Source organism: Thalassophryne amazonica, chromosome 21, assembly GCF_902500255.1.
Source record: "Thalassophryne amazonica chromosome 21, fThaAma1.1, whole genome shotgun sequence".
In the NCBI taxonomy this organism is placed as follows: Eukaryota; Metazoa; Chordata; class Actinopteri; order Batrachoidiformes; family Batrachoididae; genus Thalassophryne; species Thalassophryne amazonica.
In genome coordinates this window covers 28,117,026-28,130,625 of record NC_047123.1, presented here as the reverse complement: position 1 = coordinate 28,130,625, position 13,600 = coordinate 28,117,026, and the positions used below count along the sequence as shown (strand labels likewise).

General features: G+C 41.6%; 1 pseudogene; it reads right to left on the bottom strand.

The window, feature by feature from the left end:
- Positions 1 to 10,400, bottom strand: part of LOC117502830 — a 39,580-nt pseudogene extending 29,180 nt beyond the window's left edge.
- Positions 10,401 to 13,600: the final 3,200 nt, after the last annotated feature.

Genomic DNA, 13,600 nt, shown 5'->3' with positions numbered 1-13,600 from the left:
GGCGGTGGAGTACTGTAGATTAGGAAAACGAGTTTGTGACCATAAAGTCAAAAACAAGAAGACTGAGCTCAGTGAAATGCTCACCAATTCTGAACAGGACATTTAACTGTTACACAGCGGCTGTTTTGAGCAGTTTGTGCACATAGAAAAAGGGAAGAAAGTCCTGTGTTTCAAAAATAAATTCACCAGTGCAACTGCTAATATCTGATTTGTTCCTATTGTAAACAGCCCCAAAATTCTCTCTCTGTGCCACCGTATCTTCCAAAGATCTAAGTATTCATATCTTCTCCTGAGGATTATCTGCAAACACCAAATATTTATCATCTGAACAAACACTTCTGGCAGCCTTCCTTCTTTATTAATCTCCAACTGTAATACACCGTCACTGAACGGTGGCGTCCACGTGTGACACTGCACAACACGCATTTGCTATGGAGCGGCAGCTGCACAGAACTAATCTGACGGAGACGGACCCTTATAATCTGATGCCGTCTTGCGCGAGCGTGTGTGTTGGTGGTCAGCAGACGAGCCCGCGCCGGGTGAGCTGCTTTGCTTTTATCCTCCTAAGCCACGCCCCCAAGCATTATGGCAGAATCTCTGCCATAACTGCATTCTGCATGCAAGCGCTGATCCTGTTCACGATAACGTCACCGACACAGTGGAAACCTCGAAGAGTAAAAAAAGCAACTCTGATTTGTATAAAACATTTCCCCCTCACCTCCACCTCACAGTTGAAGTCGCTCCCGTCCAACAGGGTCACATGACAAACCACCAGCTTCATCTTGCTCTTCTTCACCAGACGAAGAGGAGACTGGAAAATGGAGGTCTGGCCTTCTCCCCCCTCTCCTGTAACCTGCGCCTCCTTTTGCTCTCCTGCTCCTTCCTCCTTGACCTCTTTGGGATTTTTTGCAGCACTCTCTTCTGCTTTCTCCTCCTTAGTGGGCTGAGGCAGAACGGAGCATAAGAGAGTAATAAAAATGAGGAAACCAGATGAAAAATCAATAACAGTTACACACCCTGGACTTGCTTGTTCACGCCAAACGCACCAAATATTCAACCTCATTGCTGCAGTATTAGCAGAGTGGACAGAGCAGCTTGCACGCATGTCAGCCTCCTTGCTGTGTTCAAGGACACATTTGGTGCAGATTAATCCAGATCAACCAGACAGCAAAATGCTTTTTTTCAGGAAATCGTTTGAACATCACTTTTACCGCAATTCTCCCAAGCATAAGAAATTTTCCTCCTGCGTTCTCGCAGCACGACCTTGCAATGACCACAAAATTACAGCACGTTCTGACTGATGCATCAATTTTGCATTGCGTCCAATCCAGACGTCAGGCTGTGAGCAGCTCTGGTATCTGTAGAAGAGTGTTTGCTCAGAAACACAATAAATAAATCAATCACCCAAAATCTGTCTGTCCAAAGTAGGTCAAAGAGAACACAGTTTTCTTCCCATCACTCGATCCCCAGTTTGTCCCTTACGAAGGTTCTGGTCTCTTCTCGTGCAATTCTGCTCTTAGATGGTGCGGGCGTTTCTTCTGGCCAAGTCTCTGAAATGTTGATGTCAGTGGGTGGGCCTGGGTGGGTTAATGTCATCACTGGATGGAACAGATTGCGAGTTTGAGGGAGAATGGCTGTGCTTTTCTCTCCCTCTCTCTGCTGAACAGTCTTTGTTTATGTCTTAAACAGTGTCCATAGCAGGACTTCTCAAATGTGGCAAAACATCGTCATCTTGATTATTTTGGCCACTGCATTTACTAAAGTAAAAAAATAATAATAATTATGGTAAATGGTGTCCATTTATATAGAGCTTTTCCATCTACATATATCAGAAGCTCAAAGTGCTTTGCATTGATGCCTCACATTCATACACACAGTGATGTCAGGGTGCTGTCATGCAAAGCACTCACTACGCACTGGAAACTTGGGGTTTAAGGACCTAAGAAAATCATTTATATATAATTTCTTTCTTTACAAACTATTAAGTTATAGCAGAAGTTTGCCAGTTCTAGTCAAGACAGGGAGGGACTGGTACATAATACCCCCCCCGCCGCCCATCTAGCAGTACGAGGGGTACCTGACTAATAGCTGGAGAAGGTATATGATGGCGAGGAAAGGCAGTCATGCAGTGGCCCTGTACATGTCCAACTCTAACTCGCACATCTCTGAAGCAAAGTACAAAGAACCAACCTTTTACCTCAACTGTAACTTCAATTTTGAGCAGGTAGGTCCGATTTCTACCACCTGAGCAGAAATACTATAGTCCTGGCCTCACAATCTGGAGATGGTATTATCCCCTACGGACCTTCATTCCACTTTGAAAAAGAAAGGGCAATCGCTTTGATTGAAACAACTACAGGAGTATTACTCTGCTCTCCATGCCAGGAAGGGTTCTTGCACAGATCACTCCTTACAGGATTCCCAGTGACTTCTGCCGCTCAGCGTGTTCTAACTCTTACTCTGTGCAATGCTTGAGCAGAATAGGTGCTGGGTAGGTTAGGCTGTGGAAAGTACAACCCCTGGCAAAAATTATGGAATCATCGGCCTCAGAGGATGTTCATTCAGTTGTTTAATTTTGTAGAAAAAAGCAGATCACAGACATGACACAAAACCACAGTCATTTCAAATGGCAACTTTCTGGCTTTAAGAAACACTGTAAGAAATCAGGAAAAAAAACTGTGGCAGTCAGTAACGGTTACGTTTTTAGACCAAGCAGAGGGAAAAAAATATGGAATCACTCAATTCTGAGGAAAAATTATGGAATGATGAAAAACAAAAGAACGCTCCAACACATCACTAGTATTTTGTTGCACCACCTCTGGCTTTTATAACAGCTTGCAGTCTCTGAGGCATGGACTTAATGAGTGACAAACAGTACTCTTCATCAATCTGGCTCCAACTTTCTCTGATTGCTGTTGCCAGATCAGCTTTGCAGGTTGGAGCCTTGTCATGGACCATTTTCTTCAACTTTCACCAAAGATTTTCAATTGGATTAAGATCCGGACTATTTGCAGGCCATGACATTGACCCTGTGTCTTTTTGCAAGGAATGTTTTCACAGTTTTTGCTCTATGGCAAGATGCATTATCATCTTGAAAAATGATATCATCCCCAAACATCCTTTCAATTGATGGGATAAGAAAAGTGTCCAAAATATCAACGTAAACTTGTGCATTTATTGATGATGTAATGACAGCCATCTCCCCAGTGCCTTTACCTGACATGCAGCCCCATATCATCAATGACTGAAAATTTACATGTTCTCTTCAGGCAGTCATCTCAATGGAACGGCACCAAACAAAAGTTCCAGCATCATCACCTTGCCCAATGCAGAGTCGAGATTCATCACTGAATATGACTTTCATCCAGTCATCCACAGTCCACGATTGCTTTTCCTTAGCCCATTGTAACCTTGCTTTTTTCTGTTTAGGTGTTAATGATGGCTTTCGTTTAACTTTTCTGTATGTAAATCCCATTTCCTTTAGGTGGTTTCTTACAGTTCAGTCACAGACGTTGACTCCAGTTTCCTCCCATTCGTTCCTCATTTGTTTTGTTGTGCATTTTCAATTTTTGAGACATATTGCTTTAAGTTTTCTGTCTTGACGCTTTGATGTCTTCCTTGGTCTACCAGTATGTTTGCCTTTAACAACGTTCCCATGTTGTTTGTATTTGGTCCAGAGTTTAGACACAGCTGACTGTGAACAACCAACATCTTTTGCAACATTGCGTGATGATTTACCCTCTTTTAAGAGTTTGATAATCCTCTCCTTTGTTTCAGTTGACATCTCTCGTGTTGGAGCCATGATTCATGTCAGTCCACTTGGTGCAACAGCTCTCCAAGGTGTGATCACTCCTTTTCAGATGCAGACTAACAAGCAGATCTGATTTGATGCAGGTGTTAGTTTTGGGGATGAAAATTTACAGGGTGATTCCATAATTTATTCCTCAGAATTGAGTGAGTCCATATTTTTTTCCCTCTGCTTGGTCTAAAAAAGTAACTGTTACTGACTGCCACAATTATTTTTCCTGATTTCTTCTAGTGTTTCTTAAAGCCAGAAAGTTACCATTTGAAATGACTTTAGTTTTGTGTCATGTCTGTGATCTGCTTTTTTTCTACAAAATTAAACAACTGAATGAACATCCTCCGAGGCCGGTGATTCCATAATTATTGCCAGGGGTTGTATAATATGCATCTCGACTTCACAAATCAACGCATACCCCGACTGCAACTAAAGAAGCTGAGCAAGGAGTCAGACTGCTTGGGTTTGTGACCATTCTGGTTCAAGACTAACTTTCCAAAGGACATTACTTGAACTTTCTAAGGCCCCAAAATCCACTCGTATATTTGGGGGGGGGGGGGGGGGGGGAGACAAATAAATAAATAAAACAAAAATTACTGCCACATTTTCACATTTCAGCTGAAGGTTAAAGTAGTGAAATTTCACCAGATTCTACATTCATTTTCAAACCCGTTTGCTCAAACTATGTGTTAAAAAAAAGAAAAAAAAAAAGAAAATCTGCACTCCCAGAGCAACCGTGAAGACTGGAATGAGACAAACTGTGATGTGACAAAAATTAAGCAAATCTTTGAATTTCAGGGTGAGGCACAGAGAAGATGAAGGAAAAAAAAATTATTATGTATTGTTATACTGGTATATGTATAGAATAAAAGTCTTTACATATATACAGACACTTTTGGTGAAATAAGTTATCAAAAAAAATTCAACTTGCATTTTTTCTTAACGAATCTATGACATTCTGAAATGACCGTAGGGTTCGAGAGGGTTAAATATGAGATACCTCTGTGTCAGCGCTGGCGTTGGAATGAGCCTCTGCCTCCTTTACTTGCTCCGACTTTACAGCCTCCTTCTCTTCCAGCTCCTCCGCGTGGCCGTTCACTTCTGGGGCACTCCCATCTTCATCCTCTGCCACCTTGGTTGCCGTGTCCTGTGTGGGCGGGGTCTCCTTGCTAGGGGATGTCTTCATTCAATTCAGGAGCGGGCATTGAAAAAAATGTCATCAAAAATGGACATTTTGAAGTCAACCTGTGTGAAATGTGAGCTACGTGCATACCTGGCTTTGGGACTTCTGCTTCTTAAGCCACGGTGGCAGGTATCGAGAGATGCCTTTCGCCTCTTTCTCCTTCTCCTTTTCCTTCTCGGCTCCCTCAGCACTCGCTACTTCCTCCGTTTCTTCCAATTGGTTGGGCTGAACAGCTGACTCTTCTGTTTTCTCCTTCACCTCCGTCTCTGTGCCCGCTTCTGTCGTCATGGCTGCGTGTCAATCTGCCGAGTGAGAAAGGAGAACCAACAGAGAAGACACTGCATTGAAAAGGAGCATGTCAGATTTAAACAAAACGAGTCCAAACTAATCTTTACATCATAACCTCTGCTAAGGTGACGCTTGACATTTTATTCCCATGATTGTCCCTGTAAAATGCAAGTGAAACCATCTCTTCCAGATCACAATAACTCAAAAACAGTAAGTGCTACTATCTTGTAACTCAAATGAAAATGACCTACAGTGAGGACAAACTGATTCAGTGTTTGTTGACTTTGATAAACCAGATCAAGACAAAACGCAACTTTAACTTGTGTTAATAACAGTCCCATTTGTCACCTGTCTGAAACATCTTATTCCTACACTTTGGGAAAGCCAAGGGACATACTCTGTAAAATACAATAAGTGAATGATGCCATCCCCCTTATCACATGATGATGGAAATTAGGAGCATGCGTAGCTGAAGTTTCCCAGAGCTTAAAATGAGCTTTTCAGTTTATTTTATTTGCAAAGCCTAGACTGGTGGAAACCACGGGAGGATAGCAGGATTAAATTCAAAAGGTGAAACAATGATTTTCATAAAAATCTAGGGAAAATGTTTATTCTAGTGCAGAAAGGAATTCTAATAAAATTTGTGTAAATGTAAAACACAAAACAATCATATATGCTTTTGGGTTCACCTGTTTTTGTTTGGGGTTACTACAGGTTTTTAACGTCAGATTCCCTTCCTGACGCAACTCAGCGTGCACAAAGAGAGGCGGGCGTTGGTAGTCTTGGCTGCAGACCTTCTGTTTTGAAGGCAAGCATACTACTTGCGCCACTGTACTGCTATATAAAAAGGTATCCGGTATGGTAAATGGGAATGGTATAGTAAGAAGGGTTGAGACTGGTTGAAATGGGTATGATTACATTTTTATGCTGTAAACACATTTTGTGTTGCCCAGAACTTTAAAAGAATTTTTGACATAGTAAAATAGGGGTTTGCTTCATCTGCAATGCCATTCCAGTTTTCAAATTTTACTCTGACATGAAAAAAGGCACTTAAAAATGTTCTGCGATGCTTATATTTTTAACAGTGATTGAAAATTGTTTTTGCAGTCGATGTGCATGCAATTTATTTATTTATTTTTAACAAAAGTGGAAAGAAATGTGACCTCGATTCTCCCAATGATATTAATTTTCATGGCATGCAACTCAGAGTTGAGTTATAATCCAGGGTATCTTTTATAAATGAGGGATATGGCCCCATACTTTCTGGCTTTACAGCACTTTTTTCCAAGAGCAACAATAAATATGAGCTCTCTAAAATCAAGCAATATATATACTTTATGTAAACCACACCAAATATGAATTAAAACTCAAAACACAAAGTAAATATTGTTTAAATTAACCTGAACTACACCCTGGAATAAGTCATTTCAGTTATATAAAGTGAATCTCCAGCTTTGGTTCAGCTGTTAACACTGTTTTTAACGCCGGAGTTCTCCAAAGCGAGCACACAAAAACACAAGTTTAGGATGTCATTATGTCAATGAGGTTTTTCTGGGTCAACAGCTGGCTACAAACAGTTACAGACGCACAATGAGGGAGGGTAAATTATGCAATTCTTGTTATCTGACTCATTCCATTTTACCCTGCAGCTGTGGTCAACATGCACTCTTCAACCCAAATATCCTTGCCAATGCTGTCCTCTGACATCCATCACAGCAACAGACAATTTTATTCTGCCTGACAACAGATAAATGTCACTGGTTTTCAGGGCAAGTTGGGGTTAGAATGCACCATTTGCCAATTAAAGTTGTACAGTATAACTGCAAAAAAAAAAAAAAAAAAAGTCTAGATTGTTCTCCCTTTACTTAAATTTTACTCTGCACAGTGTCGAGCATAATAATTCATCTGCAATTTCATTCAAGTCTTTCTTTCCCCGTTTGTCTTCCGTCACTCGTGCCATCTTTCGGGTCAACTCCCTCACTTTTTATTATTCCTTACACTTTCTGCATTTTGCTTTCCAACCATCTCGAGTCTTTCACTCACTCTCCCGCTCTATTTTCTGCCGTGCCACCTCCAATAAGCAAGGACACGTGTGCACATCCACAGCGGGTGGAGGTGGAGGGAGGGGACGGGAACAAAAATAGAACAGGTCGTCTTACGCATGATCGGCTAATGAGGTGGAGCGGGGAGGCGGGAGACGGATGGAGGGCGGTGATGGAGTAAGTGCCAGTGTGCACGTCAGAGGAAATATATGCTTTTCTGTACGCTGGAAAACAGACAGAGGAGATGCTGAGACCAAATTCATTTAGCTCTTGTCAAGAGAGACTAACGTTGCACTACAAACCTAATAAAATGCCATTAAAAATATACAGTCTCTGTAACTATTCTCCAACTGTGGGGGGGGGGGGGGGACGTGGTCAGAATCCATCCACCACTTTTGAAACGAGACCTTTCCACCTCCTGAAGAGCATGAATTTAAACTTGGAAGTGTTTTCATGACAGCATCATCCTCTGCATCTATCGTGTGCAAATATTTGTACCTCTTGAGTGATTTTCACATTTTTGTCTTCACGCTGCACTGTTTTGGAGTTGTTTCCTTGGCTTATCGCTCTCCACAAAGATAACTCAATCAAATGTGCTCAGACACCACAACAGCACCACTGATCACATTTCAAAGTATACAGGTATGTAGAGAAAATGTTACAGCTTTGAAAACGGAAAGTTCATGAATAATAGAATATCAAACTCATTTTGATAAAAACTTACCTTTTTTCCACATATGAGCAAGGGGCTGGAAATCTTGACACCCCCCCCCCCCCCCCCCCCCCCCCCATTGTTGATCATTAAGATAACCAAAACTTAACTTCAAAATCATTATTAGGTGTTCTGAAGGTACCATGTCCAGTCAACATTAATGCTAGCATAGTTACATAGATGGATTTCTCTCTCACACACACACACACACACACACACACACACACACACACACACAGACCAGAAAAATTACTAAGGTCCCTAATTACTAAGATACCCAACTTGCTCTGTAGTATGCAGTTGAGCATCTTGCATGACATCAAGTATGTGTGTATGTGCGAATGAGGCAACATTGTAAAGCATTTTGTGGAAGTAAAAAAAAAAAGAAAAAAAAAAAACACTATATAAAAACGCAATCTATTCATTCCATTTAGTATAGTGTTGAAGCTATTTACACCAGACTGTTACAATAACATGACACAATTATGACCATGGACCACCTAGTAGCAACTACCATCAATGCTAATGGCAAAATGAGAGCGATACTTCGAGACAGACACAGATATACACAGAGACAAAGAGCTGCATAGATATAGACAGCGATACAAAGATAAAGCACTAGATCGAGCTATCACAAACATATTTCCTAATAAAGAGACATGTTCAAGACTAGAAATGGGAATTCTAATACAGAAGCTAAACATCACTTTAATGAAGTCATGATGAGACTGAAGATCACTTTGACTACTGCACTGCTATACGTCAACATCACTTTCATGTGATGCAGAAAAAAAAAGAAGAATTATGGGTAATAAAATGACGTAGTGCATCGCCACCAACCCGTACCTGTGCACTGCATCTCCCGCAAGACGAGCATGAACTACGTAAACAGGCTAAAACTCAATGCAGCGCTTTCCGGTAGTCTGTGCAGCACCGACCTCAGTGGCAAATTGCAACAGCGCACAGACATGCGCATGTTGCTGAAGACGTGCACCAGCATAGTTGTTCAACATGATCCCAATAGCACAAATTATTAAAGAAATGTATACAGTTAGAGGGAACAGACAAACTTCATGTTGCTCAACTCACATGTGTACTAAATAAGTTACCAACACGTCTGTTTCGTGTTAGTGTGCCAGTTTGGCAGACCGAATGGTCCGCCCCTAAAAATTGGTCCGCCTTTTGCATCAGCGCATACATACGTCATATCGGACCACAGCAGCACGTCTGAGACGGAACTCTTCACCCAAAGCAATCAAATGGATTAATGGGATTATTAACCATAATCATCAGTTTAAATCATTCTCAAGTCAGTTTTAAGCAGAAACTCAGCGAAATTCCGTGACGCATTGAAATGTCCAACCCACAGTGAACACATCAGCTAGCAGCTCGTTTAACCGTGGCGCTCTGATCACTTACGCAGCCTTTTATGATGAAATAATGCTGAATTTATGTGGAAATGATTATTGTACAAAAGCTTCAGATATCTGTCGCTGAGACAGAAGATGACTGGAGTGAAGTTTGAAGCAGAAACGAGGTGATAATCCATTGGGGGGGCCGATTTTTTTTTTTTTTAGGGGGAACATTCGGTTGGCAACACTGGTTCTCCTCCTCTCTCGCAACTTTCTAACTCATCACCCACCCCCCCCACCCCCACCCCCCAACTCTGTCTTTTGCGCCCCGGGTTGCCCCCCGTTCTCTTTTTAGTCATTTCATCAAATCGTTACACTCATCTTTCCTCTCCCATTCCCTTTCTTCCAGTCCAATGTTTCCACTCACATTATCAACCTCTTAAAAAACCCTCCTCTTCCTCGCTTCTTCCCACAGTCCATATAAACAACAGCGGTGACATTATTACAATCCCTCCGCCTCTCTCTACATGTATCCACAAATCAAACGGTTTACAGCGGCAACCCGATCTGTACGCTCTCTGGTGGAACTCCGTGATCGTACTAAGTAGACCAGCGTGTGACCGAGCTACAAATACGACAAAAGCTCCACGTGAATGAGGTCAAACGAGGATCACACGCAGTGAACACTTACGTATTGTTTTCTCTGCTGCTCTTCTTCCCCCTGCAAGTCCTGTCCTCGTTTCCTCACCTACTTTTTTCCTCTCCTTACTTTCGTTTTGCCCTTTATTCTTCACTGTGCTCTTCTTCAAACCTGTCAATGTTTCCGTATCCCTGCGTCCTCTTACTTTCGTCGCCTGTCTCTCGAGTGTCTGCCCTACAAACTGTCATTCCAGTCTTCTTTCTCTCTCCCATCCCTTCTTCTCTCCCTCTGAGCTCTGCATCTATTTCCCCGAGGACAACCGCTCAGAGAAACGAGGGCAGAAAATGAGAGAATGAAGGGGGGGGAGTGACGGCAGAGTGAAAGGAGGGAGGATAAACGTGCAGATGAGTGAGTGAGTGAGATAGAGAGATATGAACTCCACCTACTGTGCCAGATTACTAGACAGGCACGAGCATAAAAATGCCTCTGAAAATCTAAGTGGAATCACTTGTCAGACTCATAGAACTCCCAGCTGAACCCAGATGTGCATAAATTAATTCCTAAAAACAGCAACCAGAGAATGAAGACCCAACTGGAAATCATCTAAAGTTAAATGCACTCTAATGATGATACCGTGCACCAGAATGAAAAATGCATGCACAGCATAATGTGCCAGTGTTTATCATGTGGTTTCCATTTATTATTAAAAAACAAAACAAAAACAAACTGCAACAAACTAAAATGTTGATTCTGGCTCTTACAAACTCAACCTTAACAACTTTGGAAAGTGGTGACATTTATGAAGGTATCACAACCTGTGGTTGTGGCAAAAAGAGGAAAAGTAGTAGTCACATCACTTATGATGCACACGGAGATAATTTGTTCCACAACAGGCAAAATTACAACACAAAATTTAAGATCGTGCTGGCACATGCTGAAATAAGAAAATCTTCTGCACAATACAGCGGTCCCTCGTTTATCGCGGGAGTTACGTTGTAAAAATAACCCGCGATAAGCAAAATCCACGAAGTAGTCAGCGCTATTTTTTGCAATTATTATAGATGTTTTAAGGCTGTAAAACCCCTCACTACACACTTTATATGCCAGATTTGGCGCAGCTCCGCACAGCAGACAGGAGGGCGGTGTCAGTGGCCCGCTGCTGCGTTTACTGAGCCCACAGCGCATCGGAGGCAGTGAGAGCAATCGCGGTGATGCCGACCGGTGCTGTGAATGGCCCGCCTGATGACGCAGAACACGTGCTGTAAAAAAAGCATGCAAAAATCGAACTAAAAAAAATCTGCGAAACTGCGAGGCCGCAAAGGTGAACCGCGTTATAGCGAGGGACCACTGTATATGAACAGAATGTAATTTAAAACTCACGGCTTTATTAGGTTTGAAAAAACATCAGCTGTGTAATTTTAAACATTACAAATTTATTTTATTTTTATGGCTCATGTGCAGTGCGTTCATGGCTCACAAGATGGCCGAGGCCCACACTCTGTGAAGCGCTGCTGTTCTACATTTGAAAAAGTAGATTAACTTTTTTTGCCATGTTGGTAACAACAGTTCATTCTCTTATTCGTTTTAGTTTATGCAAAGACTCTGCTGTTGCTGTACTTCATGCCCTTTCCTGTGGTGTGCACACGATCACTACCGATGACGTGTGCGCGCTTATTCCTCCTGGAGATCCACGAACAAGGCAACAGCATGACTGACTCACATCTGGGTCTAATCTGCATTCAGTATTCAGAGGGGAGCACCTCTAGAGCGCTTCCCTCTGCAAAGGTCATGCTGGATTGCTACTTTCGAGAGGTGGGGATAGGCCAGTTGTATGTCTGGGGGGTTGCCATCCAGAACCCTTGGCAGTTCCATGGCGTTACGGATGCGGCGACGCACTGTATCAGTGCTGGCTCTCAAACCTGATGGTCATTTTACTGAAGAGTTGATCAAATATTCTTTACTGATAACCTCTTTTTAAAATGGTAAATATTCTGTTTTAAAAATGCATCTAAATTACATCAATTAAAAAAAAAAAAAAAAAGAAAAAAAAAAAGGATGAAGGTATATTTTTGGATCCAAGTCAAGGGTGAGAGAATGTTAAGGAGGACAACAGCACCAGGCCAGATGTTTTCTGCACAACCACACAATAAACTTTTGGATTAAAATTCATGTGGCAGCAGAGTTTATTTTTACACACACACACACACACACACACCTGATGAGACGATAGCCTCACTTCTATAATTACAGCTTTTATTTTTATTTTAAATAGAGGTCTATATTGCAGCTGATTAAGTCAAACAAAAACATTCCTCCTTACAACTTTATTGACGTCATTCTTGGTTTTAACAGCTGTCGTCATCGAAACAACTTCCTGAACTGGGCTTTGGTTAACATTTTACAAACAAGGGTGAGCACAAAGCTCCAAAAACAGACAAAGATGAAAATAAATAAAGCTTTCAGTTTGGTCTTAACCTGCTTTGTGTTGTATAGAAAGCAGAAAAAAAAAATACTTTCCACTAAGAAACACAAACCACTCTTATTCTGTGGAGTAATACGGCCAGACGGGGAGGAACTGGTTTGCATGACGACGACATTCACAAGACTAAAACGATAAACCCCCGTGGAGAAAAGAGATTAAGACAGCAAAAACACACAGTCGGCAAGCGTCGAAGTGACAATAGAGATTATCACCATGTCTAAAACCAGATCAAATCACACCAGGAAGTGGGACTACAGGGGGTGCAGCAGCTACCACTCCCTCCCTCCTGAATGTCAACAATGATACACTGACTATAGAAGTCAACTCGCTTCACAGCGGACCTGAGTGCACGTGTGGGGTTTTGGTGTATCCGTACAAATGAGACAACTTCCAGTCAAAAAGTGTAGGGGCAGAAATATGTGTCTTTTTTAAGACTATACATTTTAACCGACAACCTGCAGTGCTGTGAAGGTAACTGAACATGTACCTTCCTAGTACTACATGTGCTGATGGGTTCCTCCAGAGACTAGGGTACTTAGAGCACACTTCAGTTTCCACGCCATGTTCCAAAATTTTATACTAGTTGCGTGCTGCTGTTCAATGGCACATCATATAGATTGTGGGTAATAGCGGGTTTGGTTGCACAACTTTGATACTTGATGCCAATTTTTCTTGCTGGTGATCATCCAGATGCTGTTCATGCATTGCGTCAATGATTACATCTTTCAAATGCATATTGTTAATTTCCAATGACATGCACAAAGATGTACAAAACGGATGCAAAATACACAAGGCAGCCTTCACGGCTGTGCGAAAACACTGTTAACAGTAAGTACTGTATTTTCTGAACTATATGCTGCACTGGAGTATTATTTGCATTGGTCAAAAAAAAAGCATCATTGCATCAGCATCATTGCAAATATAAATACCATTTATTTTGAAACTTTTAAATTGGTGCATTATTTATAACATATATAGTGTTGGTGAGCAGAAGTTACTTGGCTAATTAATGTCATTGTACAAGGCTTAAAGAACTCGCGTAAACAGATTCTTGTCCTAACTGAATAGATGAAAACATCAAGAAGGAACTAGGCTAAATATG